Source organism: Moschus berezovskii, chromosome 21 (assembly GCF_049115385.1).
Source record: "Moschus berezovskii isolate FMDL1 chromosome 21, NW_MosBer_1.0, whole genome shotgun sequence".
NCBI lineage: Eukaryota > Metazoa > Chordata > Mammalia > Artiodactyla > Moschidae > Moschus > Moschus berezovskii.
In genome coordinates this window covers 53,962,023-53,983,185 of record NC_142480.1, presented here as the reverse complement: position 1 = coordinate 53,983,185, position 21,163 = coordinate 53,962,023, and the positions used below count along the sequence as shown (strand labels likewise).

General features: G+C 45.6%; 1 protein-coding gene across 1 annotated transcript in view; it reads right to left on the bottom strand.

Moving 5' to 3' along the window:
* SV2B (synaptic vesicle glycoprotein 2B) overlaps positions 1 to 19,667 on the bottom strand; it is a 242,381-nt gene extending 222,714 nt beyond the window's left edge. The window contains exon 1 of the mRNA XM_055417742.2: positions 19,529 to 19,667. The gene's annotated coding sequence lies outside the window, so the exon portion shown is untranslated. The remainder of the gene's footprint in view (positions 1 to 19,528) is intronic.
* Between the last annotated feature and the right edge of the window lie 1,496 nt (positions 19,668 to 21,163).

Below are 21,163 nucleotides of genomic sequence, written 5' to 3'. Positions count from 1 at the left end.
GCTGGAAACAGGGGCTCTGATCATAAATCTGCCACAGGAAATAATGTTACCTCCCCTGAAGGGGCCTCAGTCTCTCTCTCCATAGTATTAGGGGCCAGGATTTAGTGATCACAAAGGAGCCTTGTGTGCTGGGTCAATAAAAACTGACCCCTGAAAGCCCCAGTTCTTGGCAACACAAAACTCACATTGTCAGGGACAGTGAGGCTTGGAGTTTAAAGCAGTTAATCCCCAGGCTGGATGACTCGGACAAAGAGGATTAACCCTCAGATGAGAGAGCCATCATCCAAATATAGAGCAATCTCATGCACACACATTAGAAACGGAAAGCACCCCCACCTTCTCTTGCAAATTCCTGTTCTCTAGCCCTCTGGTGAGCTGATCATTAACCCTTCAGTGCCCCAAGGCCAAAGTGGTAGAGCCTCTCCATCACTCTTCTCAATTCTCCAATCCAGGGTTACAGCGTTTCTCCTTTGAAATGCACAGGTTGGTTTAAGGTATTCCAAGTTTGGGACTTGCCTGGTGGTCCAGTTGTTAAGAATCCAGATGACAATGGAGGGAACACATAGGTTTAATCCCTCTTCTGGGAAGATCCCACATGCTGGGGAGTGACTAAGCCCATGAGCCACAACTACTGAAGGCCCTGAGCACTAAAGCCCATGCTCTGCAACAAGAGAAGCCACTGAAATGAGAGGCTCTGCAACTAGAGAGTAGACCCCCCACTCACCACAACTAGAGCAAGCTCTCGTGCAGGAATGAAGATCCAGCACAGCCAAGAGTTAATAATTTTTTTAAAGGTACTCCAAATTTGCTAAATAACTAACCATTGAGCACCTCGTCTGCCAGGGACTGGTAGACACCAGAGTTTTAGGGATAGACAAGATGATACAGTGCTGGCTGCCAGGGAGCTTTCAGTCCAGAGAGAAAACACCTATTGAGTGCCATGTGGTCTGCAAAGCACTAACTCCTCAATAAATGCACCATCTCCTCAATAAATGCACCCCAAATAACTGCTGAAAGTAGATATTACTATGACCATTTTACAGATGACAAAACTGAGGCTCTGAAAAGTTAAACTATTTGTCCAAGGTTATATAACCTATAAGTATCAAACCAAGCTGCTTGGCTTTAAAATGCTATGGCACATAGAATGTGAAACACCAAGAATGAACCCTAAGGTAAAGTACAGACTTTGAGAGATCATGATGTGTCAGTGTAGGTTTATCAGTGGTAACAAATGTACCACTTTGGTGGGGATCCTATAACAGCAGAGACTGTGCATGTTGGGAGCAGAGGGATGAGAAATCTCTGTATCTTCCTCTCAATTTTGCTGTCAACTTATAACTGCTCTAACAAATGAAATATGTTTTAAAATAGTAGCATCATTTGTAAATGAAAACAACCCCATTGACAGTTGCATCAGAAAGAATAAATACCTAGGAATAAATTTAACCAAGAAGGTGAAAGTCTTGTATCCTGAAAACCACAAGATATTAATGAAAGAAACTGAAGAAAACACAAACAAATGGAAAAATACGCTGTGCTCACAGATTAGAAAAATCAGTATTAAATGTCTGTACTGACCAAAGCAATCTGTAACTTCAATGCAATCCCTATCAAAATTCCAACAGAATTTTTCAAAGAAATAGAACAAACAATCCTAAAATTTGTATGAAACCACACAAAAAAGCTCAAAAAGCCAAAGTAATCTTGAGAGAAGAACAAAGATGAAGGCATCTTCCTATACTACAAAACTACAATATTGGCAGTATATTTTTGGTATTGGCAAAAAAATCAGACACACAGATCAATGGAACAGAATAAAGAGCCCAGAGATAAACCTACGCATATATGGTGAATTAATTTACAACAAAAGAGTCAAGAATATACACTGCGGAAAAGAAAGTCTCCTAATAAATGACATTGGGAAAACTGGACAGCCACATAGAAAAGAAAGAAACTTGGCCACTACCTTACACCAGGCTTTTTTCCAAAGAAAACCACCAACAGTCACATGAAAAGATGCTCAACATCACTAATCATGAGGGAAATGCAAATCAAAACTACAATGAGCTATCACCTCATGCCTGTTAGAATGGCTATTATGAAAAAGATAAGAAAGAACAAGTGTTGATGAGGATTGTAGGGAAAAGAGACCCTTTGTACACTGTTGGTGATAACATGAGTTGGCACAGCCACTATGGAAAACATGCTATAGGTTCCTCAAAATCGGAAAAATAGAATTACCATATGATCCGGCAGTTCCACTTCTAGGTATTTATTTGAAGAAAATGAAAACACTAACTCAAAAAGATATATGTACCCCCCATGTTCATTGCAGCATTATTTACAATAGTCAAGATATAAAAGCAACCTAACGTCCATCGATAGTTGAATGGATAAAGAATAGAATATTATGCCACCATACAAAAAGAATGAAACCATGCCATTTGTGATCATCTTAATGGCATCATGCTAAATGAAGTAAGTCAAAGAAAGAAAAGTACTGTAAGCTCTCTCTTATACGGAGAATCTACTAAACAAATAAATAAACATGCTCACAGACACAGAGAACAGTCCTCCTTCCTTCCAGGGACAGAAGAAATTGGAGAAATGGGTGAAGGGAATCAAAAAGTAAAGAGAAAAATAGATAAATAAATACATATGGTGCATTATTGAGCAGCACCAGAAACTAGACTACCATTGTTTGTCAACTAAAAGCAAATTTTAAAAACTCTTTCAAAAAAGAAAAAGGACCTCAAGTTGAGTATAAACTGCATAGATATTGAAAACAAACAGTGGCAACAAAGCCATATTTTAATTTGTTGGAGTTTTTTTTTGAAAAGCTTAAAGTCATCTTTTTTTTTTCCTTTGGCTCCCTGCATCATACAGCGAATTCCCACTGGCTGTCTATTTTACATACGGCTTTGGATGTGTTTCCGTGCTGCTATCTCAATTCATCCCACCCTCTCCTTCCCCTGCTGCGTCCACAGGTCTGTTCTCTATGTCTGCGTCTCCATGGCTGCCCTGCAAATAGGTTCATCAGTATTATCTTTCTAGATTCCATATATGTGTGTGTTAATATAGGATATTTTGCTCTTATATTTTTACTTTTTTTAAACTCATTTTTAACTGGAGGATAATTTCTTTACAACATTGTTTTGGTTTCTGCCATACACCAACATGAATCAGCCATAGGCATCCATACGTGCCCTTCATGAACCTCCCTCCCACTTCCCACCCCATCCCACTCCCTCCCACACCTCTAGGTTGTCACAGAGCACCGGCTTTGAGCTCCCTGCATCATACGACGAATTCCCACCAGATATCGATTTTATCGATTTTTATCAATTTGGGGCTTCCTTCATAGCTCAGTCGGTAAGGAATCCGCCTGCAATGTGGGAGACCCAGGTTCAATTCCTGGGTCGGGAAGATCCCCTGGAGAAGGAAATGGCAACCCACTCCAGTACTCTTGCCTGGTGAATCCCATGGACAGAGGAGCCTGACCGGCTACAATCCACAGGGTTGCAAGAGTTGGACACGATTTAGCGACTCAACCACCACCACCATCAATTTTACATAGTTCAGTTCAGTTCAGTCGCTCAGTCGTGTCCGACTCTTTGCGGACCATCTGCTCAATAATAAATCTAGATGAACTACTCCATAATTCAGCACATATATATTCTATATATAAAAGCTTTCATGTGCTAACCCCCATTTCCCATTCCACCTTTCCCCCAACCGGCTCCCCCTTGGTCACCCTCAGTCTGTTCTCTGTCCATGATTCTGTTTCTGTTTCACAGATAGGTTCATTTGCGTCATAGTTAGATTCCACATATAACTGACATCATATGGCATTTGTCTTTCTTTTTCTGACTTACTAAAGAGCTTCTTGATGAGGATGAAAGAGGAGAGTGAAAAAGCTGGCTTAAAACTCAACATTCAAAAAACTAAGATCATGGCATCCAGTCCCATCACTTCGCAACAAATAGATGGGGAAAAAGTAGAAACAGTGACAGATTTTATTTTCCTGGGCTCCAAAATCATGGCACATGGTGACTGAAACCATGAAATTTAAAGATACTTGTTCTTTGGAAGAAAAGCTATGACAAACCTAGACCAAATTTAAAATCAGAGATATCACTTTGCCGACAAAGGTCCATATAGTCAAAGCTATGGTGTTTCCAATAGTCATGTATGGATGTGAGAGCTGGACCATAAAGAAGGCTGAGTGCCAAAGAATTGATGCTTTCAAATTGGGTGCTGGTGAAGACTCTTGAGAGTCCCTTGGACAGCAAGGAGATTAAACCAGTTAATCCTAAAGGAAACCAGTCCTGAATATTCACTGGAAGGACTGATGCTAAAGCTGAAGCTCCAATACTTTGGCCACCTGACGTGAAGAGCCGACTCATTGGAAAAGACTCTGATGCTGGGAAAAATTGAAGGCAAAAGGAGAAAGGGGGCAACAGAGGATGAGATGGTTGGATGGCATCAGTGACTCAATGGACATGAGTTTGAGCAAACTCCAGGAGATAATCAAGGACAGGGAAGCCTGGCTTGCTGCAGTCCATGGGGTGGCAAAGAGTCAGATACAACTTAGTGACTGAACCACGGCAACAACTTAGCATGATAATCTCTAGTTACATCCATGTTGCTGCAAATGGCATTATTCCATTCTTTTTAATGGGTGAGTACTATTCTGTTGTGTATACACATACACACACACACACACACACACACACACATATATAAAATATATATCACATCTTCTTTATCCATTCATCTGTCCAAGGACATTTAAGTTGTCCCTGTCCAGTTGCTTCTATGTCTTGGCTATTATGAATAGTGTTTCTATGAACATAGGGGTGCATATATTTTTTTTGAATTGCAGTTTTGTTGGATATATGCCCAGGAGTGGAATTGCTGAATCATACAGTGATTCTACCTATCTAAAATTATTGGACTTTTTAAAATACTGTGCAGTATAACTATTTTAACTATTAAAAATAAGTTTAAATATTAAAACAGATGTTAATAAATAGGAATACAATAAATTTTAAAATTAAAACCAAAGCTCACATGAAACAGACAACCCAGCAGTCAGCCCAGAGGTAGCTTTTTCATCTTTATGTTAGCAAGAAACACTCTTGATCCTCTGTGATGTGTTCCCATAAGCTTAAGAGGAATTACTCATTAAAATTTCAGGCTTTGTATTGGTGAAAGTAGGCTAACTGCTCTAACAAACTCCAAAATGTCAGTAGTTTAACATAAGCAGAACTTATTTCTTGCACACGAGACAACACCAAGCAGGGCCAGCCAGTGGATGGGAAAAGAGCTTGGAGGAGGGCACATGGAAGTTCACCGGCCGGCCCTGGAAGTGGTACCCATCACACCCATTCTCATCACATCAACAGATCTGTCGCATCTTGCAAAAGAGGCTGGGAAATGGAGTCTGTGTGCCCAGGAAGAGTAGGAAGCAGGTTTAATAAAGAGATTGCTGGTCCTCTTGGTCCCCTTACAGCTCTCTCCTCTACTCTAAATCCAGAAAACAGAACTTTCTGCTCTGTTTGTTCTGGAAAGTATGGTCTAGGACTTCTTTATATTTCTTAAATACTTTCCACGCTATCTTGGATCTTTCTGTGCACTGAAGATCTCCAAGACATCAATCACAGTTTCCACAGTTGTTATCTCTCTAACTGGATGGATGTCTGTGATGGACACTATATCAGACTTCTGATCCACACAGTTCACACACGGCCAAGCCTTGTGGATGAAGCATAGGACAATAATTATCTCAACATTCAAAGGACCATTTCAAGAAGCCAAGACAACAATCAGCTCTTCTGACTATGTTAGTGGATTTTGAGAGGTTTTCCCCCCTCTGCACTCCTAATAACATTTAAACTCCCCAAAGGAACCAAAAAAACATTGTAAACCAATTATACTCCAACAAAAGTTAGAAAAACCCCAAGAGGTTCCAGTGTGTGTCCATGCCACCTTCCACCATCCCCTTCACCCGTCCTCAACTGCCAGCCAAAGCCACCTCACCATACCAGTTTGTTTGTTCCCAAATCAAGTGAAGACTCTCAGGTCTAGCTACTTCTCAAACTATCTCCTCTATCAGGAATACCATTCTCCTCCCCAGCGCCCTTCTGGAAAACTCCTACTCATCCTTCAAGGCCCAGTTAAGCAATGTCCCTTCACCCTGTCCAGTAGTTTTTCTGGCCCTCAGTCTTCTCTCCTTATGCAGCAATAATCATTGCTTATAGTCCATGCTCCCACAAACATTCACTCAGTTTATATCTCTGTGACATCATCATCTCACCTTGTAGTCTCATAATTAATTAATGAGCTTCCCAACAGCAGAGCCTAGGCACTGCAGCCCTTATAAGACCTTGTAGGAAAATAGCTTCAGAGGCTGGGAATCCAGTTGGATCCAGTTCCTGGTTTAAGCCCATTAGGAAGTAGCCAGATATTTGCAAACTCCCTTTAGGAGACTGTGGGTTGTAGCAACAGGAGCAGGAGAGGCTGGAGTCAAGGTCATGGAGTGAGGTTCTTTGCTGCACCTAACCAGCCTTCATGGACTTGGTGGGGAGGGAACACAGCTCACAGCAAAGAACATGTTCTGAGGTTAAGCAACCGTGCATTTGCATCCATTCTCCCCTTCAATCAATGCTCACATTACTTTGCCGACAAAGGTCTGTCTAGTCAAAGCTATGGTTTTTCCAGTAATCATGTATGGGCGTGATAACAGGACCATAAAGAAGGCTGAGAGCCAACAATTGATGCTTTCGAACTATGGTATTGGAGAAGACTCTTGAGAGTCCCTTGGACTGCAAGGAGATCAAACCCATCAATCCTAATGGAAATCAACCTTGAATTTTCATTGGAAGGACTGATGTTGAAACTGAACTTCCAATACTTTAGCCACCTGATGTGAAGAGCCGACTCATTGGAAAAGACCCTGATGCTGGGAAAGATTGAAGGCAGGAGGAGAAGGGAACAACAGAGGATGAGATGGTTGGATGGCATCGCTGACTCAGTGGACATGAGTTTGAGCAAGCTCCAGGAGATGCTGAAGGACAGGGAAGTCTAGTGTGCTCCAGTCCATGGGGTCACAAAGAGTTGGACACTACTGAGAGACTGAACAACAATAATAACCTTTGGGAAACTTATTCAACTTCTCTGAACCTCAGTTTACTCCATGACAAAATGGAGACAATAAACTCCCACTTCACAGGGACTGGAAGAATGAAATGAAATGAAATCATATAAACATCATAATCATCATTATTGTCACATGATCAAACTACAAGCTCCTCGAGGAACCACATCTAATGCATCTGTGTGGGTCCTCAGTATAAAGCTAACTTCGCTGTAAGATTAAACTCTGCTGTCTCTATTTCTTTATCTGTAAGAGAATAAAACAGACTTATAAGCTGCCTATTTGAGGGTTATTGTGAGGACACTGCTGTTGAAATATGAGGTGCTGAGCAAATGCTGAAGGTGATTCTTATAACACCAGCATGACTTTCCCCTCTGTTTCCCAAATGGGCAAGTCCTAAGCAGTTTCTTGTCTCCCCAGTGTGAGAGCAGAGGAAGCAGATGAGAGCCCTGAGCAGGCTGCAGGGAATCTGGTGGTGTGCACAGGAAATCTGGAGGTGACAGGCTCAAGCAGCTGCTGCTGTAAATGGACCTCAACTAGTCATTGGACTGAGGATGCAGCATCTAATAGTATCTTCCATCAGTGACTCTACAGAGTAGTTAAGACCATCATCATTCCCATTTTACTGATTGGAAAACTGAGGCCCAGCATTGCTAAATGACTCACCTAAGATCTCAACTGAGGAAGAAGCAAGGCCAGGCCAGGAACCCAGGAGAGACTGACTCCAGGACTCTTTATTTTCTCTACCCTCTCTAAGAAGCTCAAGAATCCAGGAATAATTGGAAGGCCAAGTCAGCCAGAAGAGACCTTATATGCCTGGAGAAAATGGGCTGAGTCCCAGGACATCAACCTGGCAGTGACACGGATGAACCTGAGAAACCTGATGGGAATAACCTGGCCTGTGAGAGCTCTACCTGGTCCCCTACACTGGGTCACTGTGGAAACAGGAGGCCCCCAACCCCGTGATGTGAGGCAGGGAGCTGGCACAGCTTCTCTGCCAGAGATGGGCTGGGACCCCCAAATGAAGACAAAGTCACCCATCGTGGGGAGTGAGAGGAGAGCTCAGCTCAGCATCCCATCCTGTTTCCATGCTGCTCTGACAGTTTCTCTTTTTTTGTCTTTTTTAATATATATTTTTATTTATTTATTTATTTGACTGCACCAGGCCTTAGTTGCCACATACAGGATTTTTTTAGTTGCGGCTTGTGGAATCTAGTTCTCTGACCAAGATCAAACCCGGGCTCCCGGCACTAGAAGCTCGGACTCCTAGCCACTGGAGCACCAGGGAAATTCCTGCTCTGACCCTTTCTAATCGACCTCTTCACCACTCCACGTGGGCTTATCCTCTTACTACTTTCATTTTTTAACTTGTTGTTTTATATTGAAGCATAACCCATTGACACTGCTGTAATAGACTCAGGTGGACAGCAAATGGTCCCAGCCATAGGTGTATCCATGTATCCACTCTCCCCCAAACTCCCCTCCCATCCAGGCTGCCACGTAACATTGAGCGAGAGTTCCCTGTACTACCACTTTAATTTTGAAGCTACCACGTTTACTCTGCTTTCCCAGATCTTCCCTTTCCTTCAAGCTTAATTTTTATGCTTTGCTGAAAAATACTCAAAGCAGCCGCCAGTAACCCACAGACATTTAAGCAACCATAGGTGGGCTGCCTTCATCACTCATCCTGGTGAGGGGGGCGCACAGGAGTGGAACAGAGTCCCTTCAGCCCTCAGGGCCAAGGTCAGGAGCTCCTGACATGGCCGTGACCTCTTTAGCCCTGTCCTGGGGGCGCCTGGGACTCTGGTCTGGAGCAGGCCCCTCCCCGCCAGGCCGTTTCTGCTCCCTTAGAGCCGCCCACGTGCCAGCTGGGCTCCGATCAGCACCATCTGCTGCGTCCCCCATCAGGCAAGAGGCCACGGTCAGACCCTGTGCCTGGCAGGAGAGCAGGGGCCATGGGCAGACCAGGAGTCCGCTCACTGGGCCTGCGCTTGGGTCACCGGCAGGGGAAACCCCCAGAGGATTTCTCAGAGGAAGCTGCAGGGGAGCCGCCCAGGCTCTCAGCTGCCTGGGGGAACCAGCCGTCATGTTGCAGAAGGCTTCTCAGCATGAAGGACACCCAGGCTTCGTTTCCTGTGCTCTCTTTTTTTTCTTAATTTTTCTAATTGAGGTACAGGCAGTGTACGAGATTATATAAATTTCAGGAGCAGACACAGTGATCCACAATTTTTAAAGCTTATGCTCCATTGACAGTTATTATAAAGTATTGGCTATATTCCCTGTGCTGCACAATACACACCCTTGTAGCTTGTTTATTTTATGCCCAGCAGTTTGTGCCTCTTAATCTCCTGCCCTTCTCTGGCCCCTTCCCACTTCCCTCTCCCCACCGGGGACCACTCATTTATTCTCTGTATCTGTGAGTTTGTTTCTTTTCTGTTATATTCACTAGCTGGTTTTCTTTTTTAGATTCCACACATAAATGACACCATACAGTATTTGCCTTTCTCTGGCTGATGTATTTCTCCAAGCATAATACCATCCAAGTCCACCCATGTTGTTGCAAATGGCAAGATTTCATTTGTTCCTGAGGCTGAGTAGTATTCCGTTGTATGCATGTACCACAGCTTCTTTATCCATCTATCGCTGATGGACACTTAGGTTGCTTCCAGACCTTGTAAATAATGCTGCTGTGATCGTGGTCTCTTTTGCTCTCTACTCAGATGAACTGAGTTTCTGCAGGCCTGACTTGGGCTCTGGTCCTCTCTCTAATGTTCCCTGACTGTAGGACCTTAAACAAGTCATTTCCTTCTCTAGACTCAGCTCCTGTCTTTGCCTTGTAGGGAGTTTAGATTCCTACAGTCCCTTTAGCTCTGAAACACTAAGATCCTCTAGTCCAAGTAAGTCCTTCCACTGTCCTGAACTTGTTCTGGGCCCAAAGAGGAAACTGCCTATGAAAAGTGAAAGTGAAAGTCACTCAGTCGTGTCCGACTCTTTGTGACTGGATGGAACTATAGCCCCTCAGGCTCCTCTGTCCAGGGACTTCTCCAGGCAAGAATAATGGAGTGTGTTGCCATTCCTTTTACCAGGGCATCTTCCAGACCCAGGTATCAAACCTGGGCCTCCTGCATTGCAGGTAGATTCTTTACCGTCCGAGCCAACAGGGAAGCCAAAGGAACCTGCCTATGAAATACTCATTAAAACAAATTTGTACATTTGGAGGTATTGATGGACAGACATGTGTTCATTGGCAGGTTTCAGTAATGGGGAGCCATGAAAATACATGTGTGAAATACACACATCTCCCCCATGCTGACGTGACTTTTAGGTGCCAGAGCTCCTGCCAACGCATGCATCATCTGGGTTTGATGTATGAAGCAGTTAATGGTCCCCAGCTCCCAGCTTGAACAGCCAACTGCTAGATCCGGACATGCAAGAAGGCCCCAGAAGTCTGGCCAAATTACCTTCTCCTGCATGTACATAGAAAGGGAAGAGAAAGAAATGAGGTTGTTCCACCACTTGTCCAACAGTATCTTCATCTGTGATTTCCTCGCTCTGGACCTCAGGTTTCCCATCTATAAAGTGGGAATGGAAGAGAAGACATGGCCTATATGTTCTAGCTCCTAAAAGAGTTCAATTTAATTCTGAGGGTTACAGAGTCACTGGGCTTCACTGGTGGCTCAGATGGTAAAGAATCTGCAATATGGGAGATCAGGGTTCGATCCCTGTGTCGGGAAGATCCCCTGGAGAAGGGAATGGCAACCCACTCCAGTATTCTTGCCTGGAAAAGTCCATAGATTGAGGAGCCTAGCAGGATACAGTCCATGGGGTCGCAGAGTCAGACATGACTGAGCGATAACACACACACAGAGTCTCTAGTTCAGGGAGAATTTTCAGTTGCCTTTTGGGGAAAAGAAAAAAGTTAATGCTATTCTCCCCACTGCTGCCCTGGACAGAAGCAAGCTCGAAAGACTGAAGGAAACAGGAAGTGGGTGGAACAGGAGCTTCCATAGAAACAGAGAAATTTGATAGGACCACAGGCTGCTGAAGGAGGGAATCCATGGTGCAGGTTTTCACTGGGGCAGGAGCCACAGTGGGTGAACTGTAATCCATGGTCAGGACAGCAATGGAGCTTTGGTCTTCGCTCCTGAAGCATCTGAGAGCCCCAAGAGAAACCTGAGTCCATGCTCCTTGATCCAGAGGAGGCCAGAATGGCAGCAAAGGCAGGGAGGTGGGACAGAGAGAAACCATTCACTGCTGTGTGTTGTATGTTAGTCACTCAGTCGTGTCCAACTCTTTGCAACTCCATGGACTGTAGCCCGCCAGGCTCCTCTGTCCATGGGATCCTCCAGACAAGAATACTGGAGTGGGTTATCATGCCCTCCTCCAGGGGATCCTCCTGACCCCGACCCAGGGATCGAACCCACATCTTTCATGTTTCCTACATTGGCAGGCGGATTCCTTACCACCCGCGCCAACTGGGAAGCCCTTGGCAGCTGAAACTCAGCGTTGTCTCTCACATCGTCATGTCTTGTCCAGCTCAAACAGGAAAAACCAAGGAGCCTCTGCCAACCAAGCAACCACAATAGCATTTACTCATTCATGAATCAAATAACTCGTATTGTGTGCCTACTATGTACCTGGAGCAGGGAGAATAGCAGATTTTCCAGTAGAAAACATCATGGGGCAGATTTTATGGGAGCAAAACCCAGAGGCATCTGATGGAGAGTTTCTGCACCTACATAATCCAAATGACTCAAAAACCTTGATCAAGGAATTCTAACAGAGTATGAGACAATGCAGAGCTGAGCTGGGGGGTTGGCCTATTGCAGAGAATGGAAGGTTGGTGTCCCTTTGAGGCACCTCAGAAGTCTCTAGCTCATAAGTCTGATTATTATCCACGTGTCTCATTTTGAACACCACGGGCCTCATGCAAATAATCTCATCAGCACTGGCAACATTAAATGACAGGTTTTAAACTCTCTCTACACTTAGAACTTCCAATTCTTTCATTAGATGTAGTAATGCTTTGGGAAGCCCCAGTGGATCAGCAGGTAAAGAATCCACCTGCAAAGCAGGAGCCACAGAAGACATGGGCTTGATCCCCAGGCCAGGAAGATCCCGTGGAGGAGGAAATGGCAACCCACTCCAGTACTCTTGCTTGAAAAATCCCATGGACAGAGAAACCTGGTGGGCTATGGTCCATGAAGTCACAAAGAGTCGGACACAACTGATGACGAAGCATGCACTCAGTAATTCTTTAATCAGTATTTAGACCAACATATTTCCAAGAACAAGAGCATGAAAGAAACTGCAGACCCCTTGGGTGTTATTACTACTACCATCATCACTTCATCACCACCACCACCACCATCATCATGCCATCATCATCTTATAACTGAAGGAACCAGGGCTCAGAGAAATTAAATAACTTGCTAAGGTTTATACAGCTAGAAAGTAAGGAACATTGAGTTCAAACCAAGTTTTGTTTGATCCCAAATCCCACCGCTCCATCCAGTCTCCAACATGGTCCCGCTTGGTATCCACACGTACAAACGAGGCCAACTGGATATCCCTTTCTCATATTTCCTTCTCAGCTTTCGTTCCTGTTTTCCCACTGTTTCCTCTGTCTTTCCTTGTCTCACACACACACACAAACAGGAAACCATTTACCATTGCAGTACCTACCTTTTTCCCTCACTCCCACCCCCTCTAATATCACTACCAACAAAACTCACACTCACACACATTCAGTCACACCATGGGGAGGAAATGGTCAGCACCTGGAGTCTGAGAATGAACTCATTCCAATTAAGTGAAGTGAAGTGAAGTGAAGTCACTCAGTCGTGTCCGACTCTTTGCAACCCCATGGACTGTAGCCCACCAGGCTCCTCCATCCATGGGATTCTCCAGGCAAGAATATTGGAGTGGGTTGCCATTTCCTTCTCCAATTAAAGTCACACCAATTAAACCCCATAACTGTTCCTCCCCTTTTCCTATAAGACTATTGCTGATTTCTCTCCTTTTATAAACAGGAACAGATGACACAAGATGCTGTAGATGTGGGATTTTTCAAGCAAGCTGGTGACACTCTTTCACTTGGCACAAAATTGATTTAAATAAACATCTTCCTTTTTCAAGATTCTTTCCTGCTTCTGCTTAATCTTAAATTAAGAGAAGTACAATAATAACCCAAGAACATCACACCTCTGAATTGCAGCCTCCTCTCCCGCAGGATTTTGTCTCCTTTTTTGAAAGCATGAGCTATTTTTTGGTTTCCACTTGTTTCTCCTTCTTACTTGTCATCACACATTGTTTTCTGTAAGACATAAGCAATTGGAGCCTTCACATTTAAAGTCTGTTTTTAGTCCATGGGATCCACAATAAGGCTCTCATGAGACCTTGAAAAGAAAAAGGATAACTTCAGGGAGTTACACTTCAAGACCCACTGAAACAAAGATCCGCAGTCACCTCCAGTGATTGAATGACTCCATTCGCTCATTCAGTAAATACTCACTGAGCACAGACTATGTGCCAAGCAATATGCAGAGCACTGGTGGTACAGCAGTGACTGGGTTCCCTGAAGAGACAAATTAAAAATGCTAACGATACTCAAGCTTATATCTCCTTCTAGGACCTCTTCCTTCAACTCTAGACCCACACATATAACTATCAAATTAGCATCTCCCATTGGATGTCCAGTTAAAGCCCACTACTCTTCCTTCTCCATTTCAGTAAAGGGCCACTCTTTCTAGTCACTCAGGTCAAAATATGTAGAGTCATCCTTGAATCCCTAGAGCAATTTATCTGTAATTTGATGACTTTTCACCATCACCACTAACTACCCTGGTCCAAACCACCACCATCTCTTGCCTGGATCACTGCAGTAGCCTCCTGACTTTATCTCCCTGTTTTCACCCTTAACTCCAAAAGTCTATTCTGAGGTCTAAAGCTCAGGTAATCATTGTAAAGCTTAAATCAGATAATGTCAGCGAGTGCTCAAAATTCTCCACTGGCTTCCCATCACGCTCAGAGTAAAAGCCACAGTCCACACAAGGCCCTAGATAACCTTGTATCACCCAGCTCTCAGGGATTTGTCTGATCTCACCTTCTCCATCCTCACCCTCTCTACATGAACGCCCTTTCTGTTCCCAGGATACACCCGTACACTGTTCCTCGGGGCCTTCGCACTTTCCCTGCCTAGAAGGGTCCTTCCCCAAATATCCATTTGGCTGACTCTCTTCCTTCATGTCACCCTGAGCACTCCCACCCCTTCCTTCATCCTGCTCCTCATCCACTCAACCAGGCACTCCTCATCCTGCTCTCCCGACTCAATGTCCTCTCATCACATAATACATATTTACTTATTTGCATACCATCTCCCCAACTAGAATGAACGCATCATGAGGATGGCCCTTGCCACCTTGACTGGGGCACATGTCTGTGTGTGTGCTCAGTCGCTCAGTCACGTCTGACTCTTTGTGACCCCACAGACTGTAGCCCGCCAGGCCCCTCTGTCCATGGGATTTTCTAGGCACAGAATACTGGAATGGGTTGCCATTTCCTCCTCCAGGGGATCTTCCCAACCCAGGGATTGAACCTGCGTCTCTTGTGCATCCTGCATTGGCAGGCAGATTCTTTACCACTATGCCACCTGGGAAGCCCATGCCTGGCATGTAAGGAACACTCAGTAAATATTTGGTGGATGAATGGCTATCTAAAGATTCATATGTCTGAAGCTGATCAGCCATGGAAACAGAGAACAGCAGAGAAAAAGAAAAGGGCAAGTTTCAGGCATTGTCCATTCAAGCAGAATTTGGGAAAAAAGGAGCCTTAGTCAAGGGGACTTTAAATATTAACGTCCCTATGGTAGACTGAATGCAAAGACAGTCCAATTCCCCTCCTCCCTCCATACCCATGCTCTTTGCAGTGTGCCTTCGTAGCTCCTTCCATCAGGCAGTGTACGCCAGGGATTTCCCTGGTGGTTCAGAAGCTAAGACTCTGCAATCCAGGGGGCCCAGGTTCCATCCCTGGTCAGGCAACTAGACCCTACATGCCACAACAGAACGTCAAAGATCCCACATGCTGTATCTAAGACCTGGCACAGCCAAATGAGTAACCAATTTTTTAAGTGTATTCTATTCCCTACACTTTCACTCTGGGCTGGCCTTGTGAGTTGAAGAGAAACTATCAGTCACTCAGTCATGTCCAACCTTTTGCAACCCCATGGACTGCAGTCCGCCAGGCTCGTCTGTCCATGGGATTCTCCAGGCAAGCATACTGGAGTGGGTATCCATTCCCTTCTCCAGGGGAATCTTCCAGACCCAGGGATCGAACCCTGGGCTCCTGCATTGCAGGCAGACTCTTTACACCTTCACTCTGGGCTGGCCTTGTGACTTACTTTTGGCAACAGACAAAGATGAAACAACAGTGTGCCAAGCATAAACTTAGACCTCAAGAGATCAGGCAAGTTTCTACTCTCCCTTGGATTCCAGGGATACTATGTGAACATGTTGGGCAAGCCTGTTGGAAAATGTGGTACTACCCAGAGTAGAGCCAAGTTCCCCCAGGTAAGGCCACCCTCAAGCAGCCAGCTCTCAGCCACTCCAAGGGCAGACAAAAATCACATGAACAAACCCAGCCGGGATGAATCAAGCCCAACTCAGACCTAAAGAACTGCCTGGCCAGCCCATAGACATGTGAGGAAATGAGAAAAAGTTGCTGTCTTAAGCCGCTAAGTTGTAGGGAGGTTTGTCCTGTAGTCCCCTTGGTAAGGTCAGCCCTAATGTGTGTGACCAGCCCCCAGGGGAAGCATCTCAGTTGTTCTGCTCTGAACACATGCTCATCAGGAAACTTCTCCTTGTGATGTGGTTGTCACCAAGGGGATCTGCAAGAAGAAGACACCCCGCCACACCACACAGGGTCTCAGCCATTGCAAATGCACAGACTGGGCTGAGCAAGGTCACTGGGATGCAGCCCAGAGAGACAGATTGGTTTTCTGAGGCAGCAAGACCTCGGATGGAAAAAAAATCCACAGAGGTGAAAGTCACCTTCTAAAGGGGTAACTTGGGGAACACCCAGCCAGCCACCCAGCCAGGACCCAACCTTGTCACATCCTATTTCACAGAAACTTTGACCAGGTTCTCAGGCATCCAACCCCATTTCTATCCACAAAACACACTGCAACAGTCCCGCAGTACTAGGGTAAGTCATGGGGGGAAGCTCTCAAATCCCCAAAACCATGCTCTTTATTTTTTTGTAATTGGGTCCAGTTGATTTCAAGTGTATAGCAAAGTGATTCTATCAGATACATATGAGATAGATAGATAGATGGATAGATAGATTCTTTTTCAGATACTTTTCCACTATAGGTTATTACAAGATACTGAATGCAGGTCCCTGTGCTATGCAATAGGTCCTCGTGATTTATCTATTTTATCTGTAATAGTGCATGTATGTGCTCAGTTGCTCAGTCGTGTCCGCCTCTTTGCAGCTCCATGGACTGCAGCACACCGGGCTCCTCTGTCCATGGGATTCTCCAGGCAAGCAAACTGGAGTGGGGTGCTGTGCCCTTCTCTCAGGGATAACACCCGCATCTCCTATATCTCCTGCCTTGCAGACGGAGTCTTTACCATTAGCGCCACCTGGGAAGCACAATGTGTGTATTTTAATCCCAAACTCCTACTTTATCTGTCCTCCCTCCCCTCACACTCTTCCCCTTGGTAACAGTAATTCTGCGCAAACCATGCTCTTTAGAGCAGCAGTCCCCAGTCTTTTTGGCACCAGGGACCAGTTTCGTGGAAGACAATTTTTCCATGGACCAGGCAGGGGAGATGGTTTCAGGATGATTCAAGCGCATTACATTCATTGTGTACTTTATTCCTATTACTATTACATCAGCTCCATCTCAGATCGTCAAGCATTAGATCCCAGAGGTAGAGGACCCCTGCTTTAGAGGAATGAAGTCCCAGAGGGGTGGAGAAGCAAATTGTGGTCTTTGTATTCAGCCTACAAGATGGAAGTCTCAAATAAGTGCACCATATAATATCATGTACATGCATCCCATGGAGCACCAACAGTCAATGTATTTCCAGTTGATTCTAACATCTTTCCATAGCCACAGAAACTACTTTCATCCTCAAAGAATACAGACTAAAAACTAGCAAGGACAACAGCTGCAGCACTATTCAGTAAAGGTGGCCCTTTGTTTCATTGCGCGGGAAAGGTTCAAAAGAAGCCCTAAAACAGTCCTTGATCTGGATGAAAGATTGCTGAACACTTTTGCACTGAGCTTCTCATCACCTTGGAAAGATTTATGGCTCTGCTGGCTGCATTTGCTCAGGCTGAGTGACCTAGGAACCTATGTCTCCCAACCAGCTTTCTTCTAAACATCGAGTGTAGGATGTCATCCAATTCCTTCCACAAGTGCTCAGGATTTTAATCTTACCAACAAATAGAAATCATGAGAGGCAATACCCCAGTGAGCCTGCCGGCTTACCCCTCTGACCTCAAATCCTACTGCTGATCCCCTCGCTCACTCACCCGCAGCCTCACTGGACTTCTTTCTGGGTTTTCTTATGAACACACCTCCCTCCTGCTTCAGGGTTTTGCAGGTGCTGCTACACTGCCCAGAATGCTCTTCCTCAGACAGCTGTCTGGCCTGCTCCTCACTTCCCCAGAGGTCCAGTCAAATGTCACTCCTCAGCAAAGCCTTCCCTGACCAATCTATATTAAACAGTAACAATCCTCACCCCGCCCTCTGGCAAGACTCCCTGTTCCTCTTACTCTGCTTTATTTCTCTCCACTATAATGAATCATTACCTTGTTATTTATTGGTCCATTATCTTGCATACACACACACACACAAGCTAAGCTCCTTGAGGGACTTTATTTAATTCAATTCTGTATCCCTACACATAGAGCATTTGCTGACACATAGTAGGTACTCAATAAATGAACTGCCATTTCTTAAGCACCTACTTTGTGTCAAGCAATTTATATATGATGATCATTTCCCAATAAACACATATTTTTAAGCACTTATGATGTAATTATATTAGAAGAATTCCAGTTATCTCCATTTTATATCTCAGGAAACCAAAGCTCAAAGCGAGGCTAAGAAACCTGCATAAGACACTTACCCAAGTCTGTTTGAGTATCAAAACCCACAGTCCTTGAAGTGTGCCCATCTGCTTTTTAAATACCTTAGTGATGGTTTAGGTTATAAGACGCATGTAAGACGCATCTCTGGCAACATGTCTAACACAAGAGTTCTTCATTCTACCATTTTTCTATCACCCACCATAGATTTTGTCCAGGAAAAAAAATCCGTCAGATTGGATTTTTATTTCCCAGAACACATTGGTTGGAATAGCTTTAGATTTCCTTTATTCCATCCATTTAGAGACATCCAAGTTCAAAGCTTTCCTTTTGAACTGAGCTGGGACAAGCACAGACAGGTCAGGGACCCCAAGGAGATGAAGGCAGAAGTTCATCTGCTCTGAGAATCCCTCAGAACTATCCAGAATCCTTGTCTTTGTGACGTACTGCTCCCAAACCTTCCTGGTCCTAGAACTTAGGAAAACAATCCATCAAAGAAACAAAAAGCATGACCTCCTGCATTGGACACTCTTTTCTCTTGGTTGTCATCCTATGTCTGTGTCTACTGGTATCTGGTCACACACTGCAAACACCAACCCTGCTGCAACTTACAGAGCTCTGCACATACAGCAGCCTTGATGCTGATGGCAGAGAGGCTGATGGGGGTTACTCACAGGCCAAAAAACCAAGAGAGGGGTCCCGTTTCTACTGAAATTCATGCAATGCCTTTGTTTAAAAGAAAAGTAATCACTGCCACATTAATTCCTCTCTTCCCGCTCCCACCACTCTTCCCACATCTACATTGCTGAACTTACCACACCTCATTATTACAGGTGCTTCTTCTCCACCAGATGTGAGCTTCTGGGGAAAGGGACTTTGTTTTCATCCTCTCTGCGCCCCCCAGGGTTAATCCAGCCTCTGACACATACTAGGTGCTCGACCAGTATTTGCTGACTCAAGAAAGATGCAGAGTGAGCCTGCACTGTGTTTGCTGCTCCCACTGGAGCAAGCAGGGTAAGTGACCTCTTCTGGAAAGGGCAAGAAGCGGAATCAGAAGAGTCCAGAGTAGACCAGAAGGATCGCTGAGCTGGCTAGGATGCCCAGTTCTCCCCTGTAGATGTTTGCTTCTCATCGTTCACCTGCCACTCCCCGAACCTCAAAACCACCCACATTTGCTTCTGAACAAGCTTTTTAAAAAATGAGCACGGCACCCCACCCCACCCTACCGGTCTGCTCTTACCAGAGCCCCAGACACCAACGTTAAGTTACCTTTAAAAGGAGGAAGTCTGCATCTGTGATTTCTGGTTTAAGGATCGTGTTTCAGGCTGAACCCCGGACAGCAGATAGATCTAACACCCGTCTGCGGAGGAAACGGCAGCGCCTCGCTCCTCCCTGGCTAAACGCACCCGCTCACCCATCCCTGCAGAATAAATCATGTTCTTTTCCTTGCGCTAAAATCCATCTATAAACAAATCCTCTCCGCGTCCCTAAGAAACGTCTCCCACGCCCGCGGAGGGCGCCCTCCACACACAGAAATACACACTCACTAACCCCAACCCAGAGGTACCAGGTGAAAGCCTGGTTTCGATCTGTCCTTTAAGAACAAACCAACAACAACATCATTCACCACACATACACACACACACACATCCATCTAATTGCAAAGAACTGAAACTAAAAGGGGTGACTAGGAAGCTTATGGAAAGGGAGTTATCAACGTCAGTAGCCTAAGTTGCAAAACTATGTATGGCGCTAACAGTTCAAACAAGATTTTAAAAACAGCCCTTGGGGATGCCCCCAAAGAGGCGCGCAACCCCGCGCAGCAGGCAAGTGCTTGCTTTTCTGCGCCAGCTTTCCAAGACTCTGCCCTGTCTTTGGTGCCATTTACTATAAACAACATTTATACGTGTACGTTTCAGCCCAGGCAGGCAAGCCTGGGAGCCCCCAGGGTCGCGCGGACTCCGCGCCCCCGGCCGGGTCTGCACGCACTGGAGCGAGCAATGCCGTCCCCTACCTGGGTGGGAAATCCGCACGCGGCCGCCTCCGGGTGCGGGCTGAGCGGGGTCCGTCCGGGTGGCCGGCCGGCTGCTCGGGAGAACGAGGCGCTGGGGCGATCCCGGCGGCGGCAGGAGTCCGCGGGTGTCACACCTGCATCACGGCGCCCGCGCCGCCGCAGCGCGCAGCGCGCCCCCGCCACACCGAGCACCCAGGGCGGGAGGCTCCTGGGTCCTCTACTCAGCGGGATCAGATCCTAACCCGCTTTCTTCCCGGCCTGGACATTAAAGGCATTGGCGGCGGCCACCTCTTCTCGCTTCTAAATCCCCTTCTGATTCAAGACGGAGTGTTTGGGATAGCTTGATGGGCAGGGAACCCAGCTGGGGACCCAGGCTCTCTGGATTTGCCGAGCAATACACGCTAAACTTCTTATTCCTCGAGTTTCGAGTTTCATCCCCTACTGATGACTGGCATCTCTTTCGCGCTCTCCACCGCGCCTCGCACCAGGGGGCGCTATGCACTCCACACTCCCTTTCACCAGCCCCAAACTAAGACACTTTGGAGGGCACGACTTGAATTCCTGGGAAGGTGAATCCTCGGATAGTGCGTGCCTGCTCGGTCGTGTAGACTCTTTGCGACCCCATAGGGTACAGCTCGCCAGGTTCTGCTGTGCATGGAATTTTCCAGGCAAGAATACTGGAACAGGTTGCCATTTCCTATTCCAGGGGATCTTCCCCGACCAAGGATCAAACCTGTGCCTCCTGCAGTGGCAGGCGGATTCTTTACCATTGGATCACCAGGGAAGTCCATCAGTGCTTATATCTGGTATCTAAACCTTTTCTTGCCTGATGACTCCGGTTAGGACCTCTCAGACAACATTGAATTAAAGTGGTACTGAGGCTGCTATAT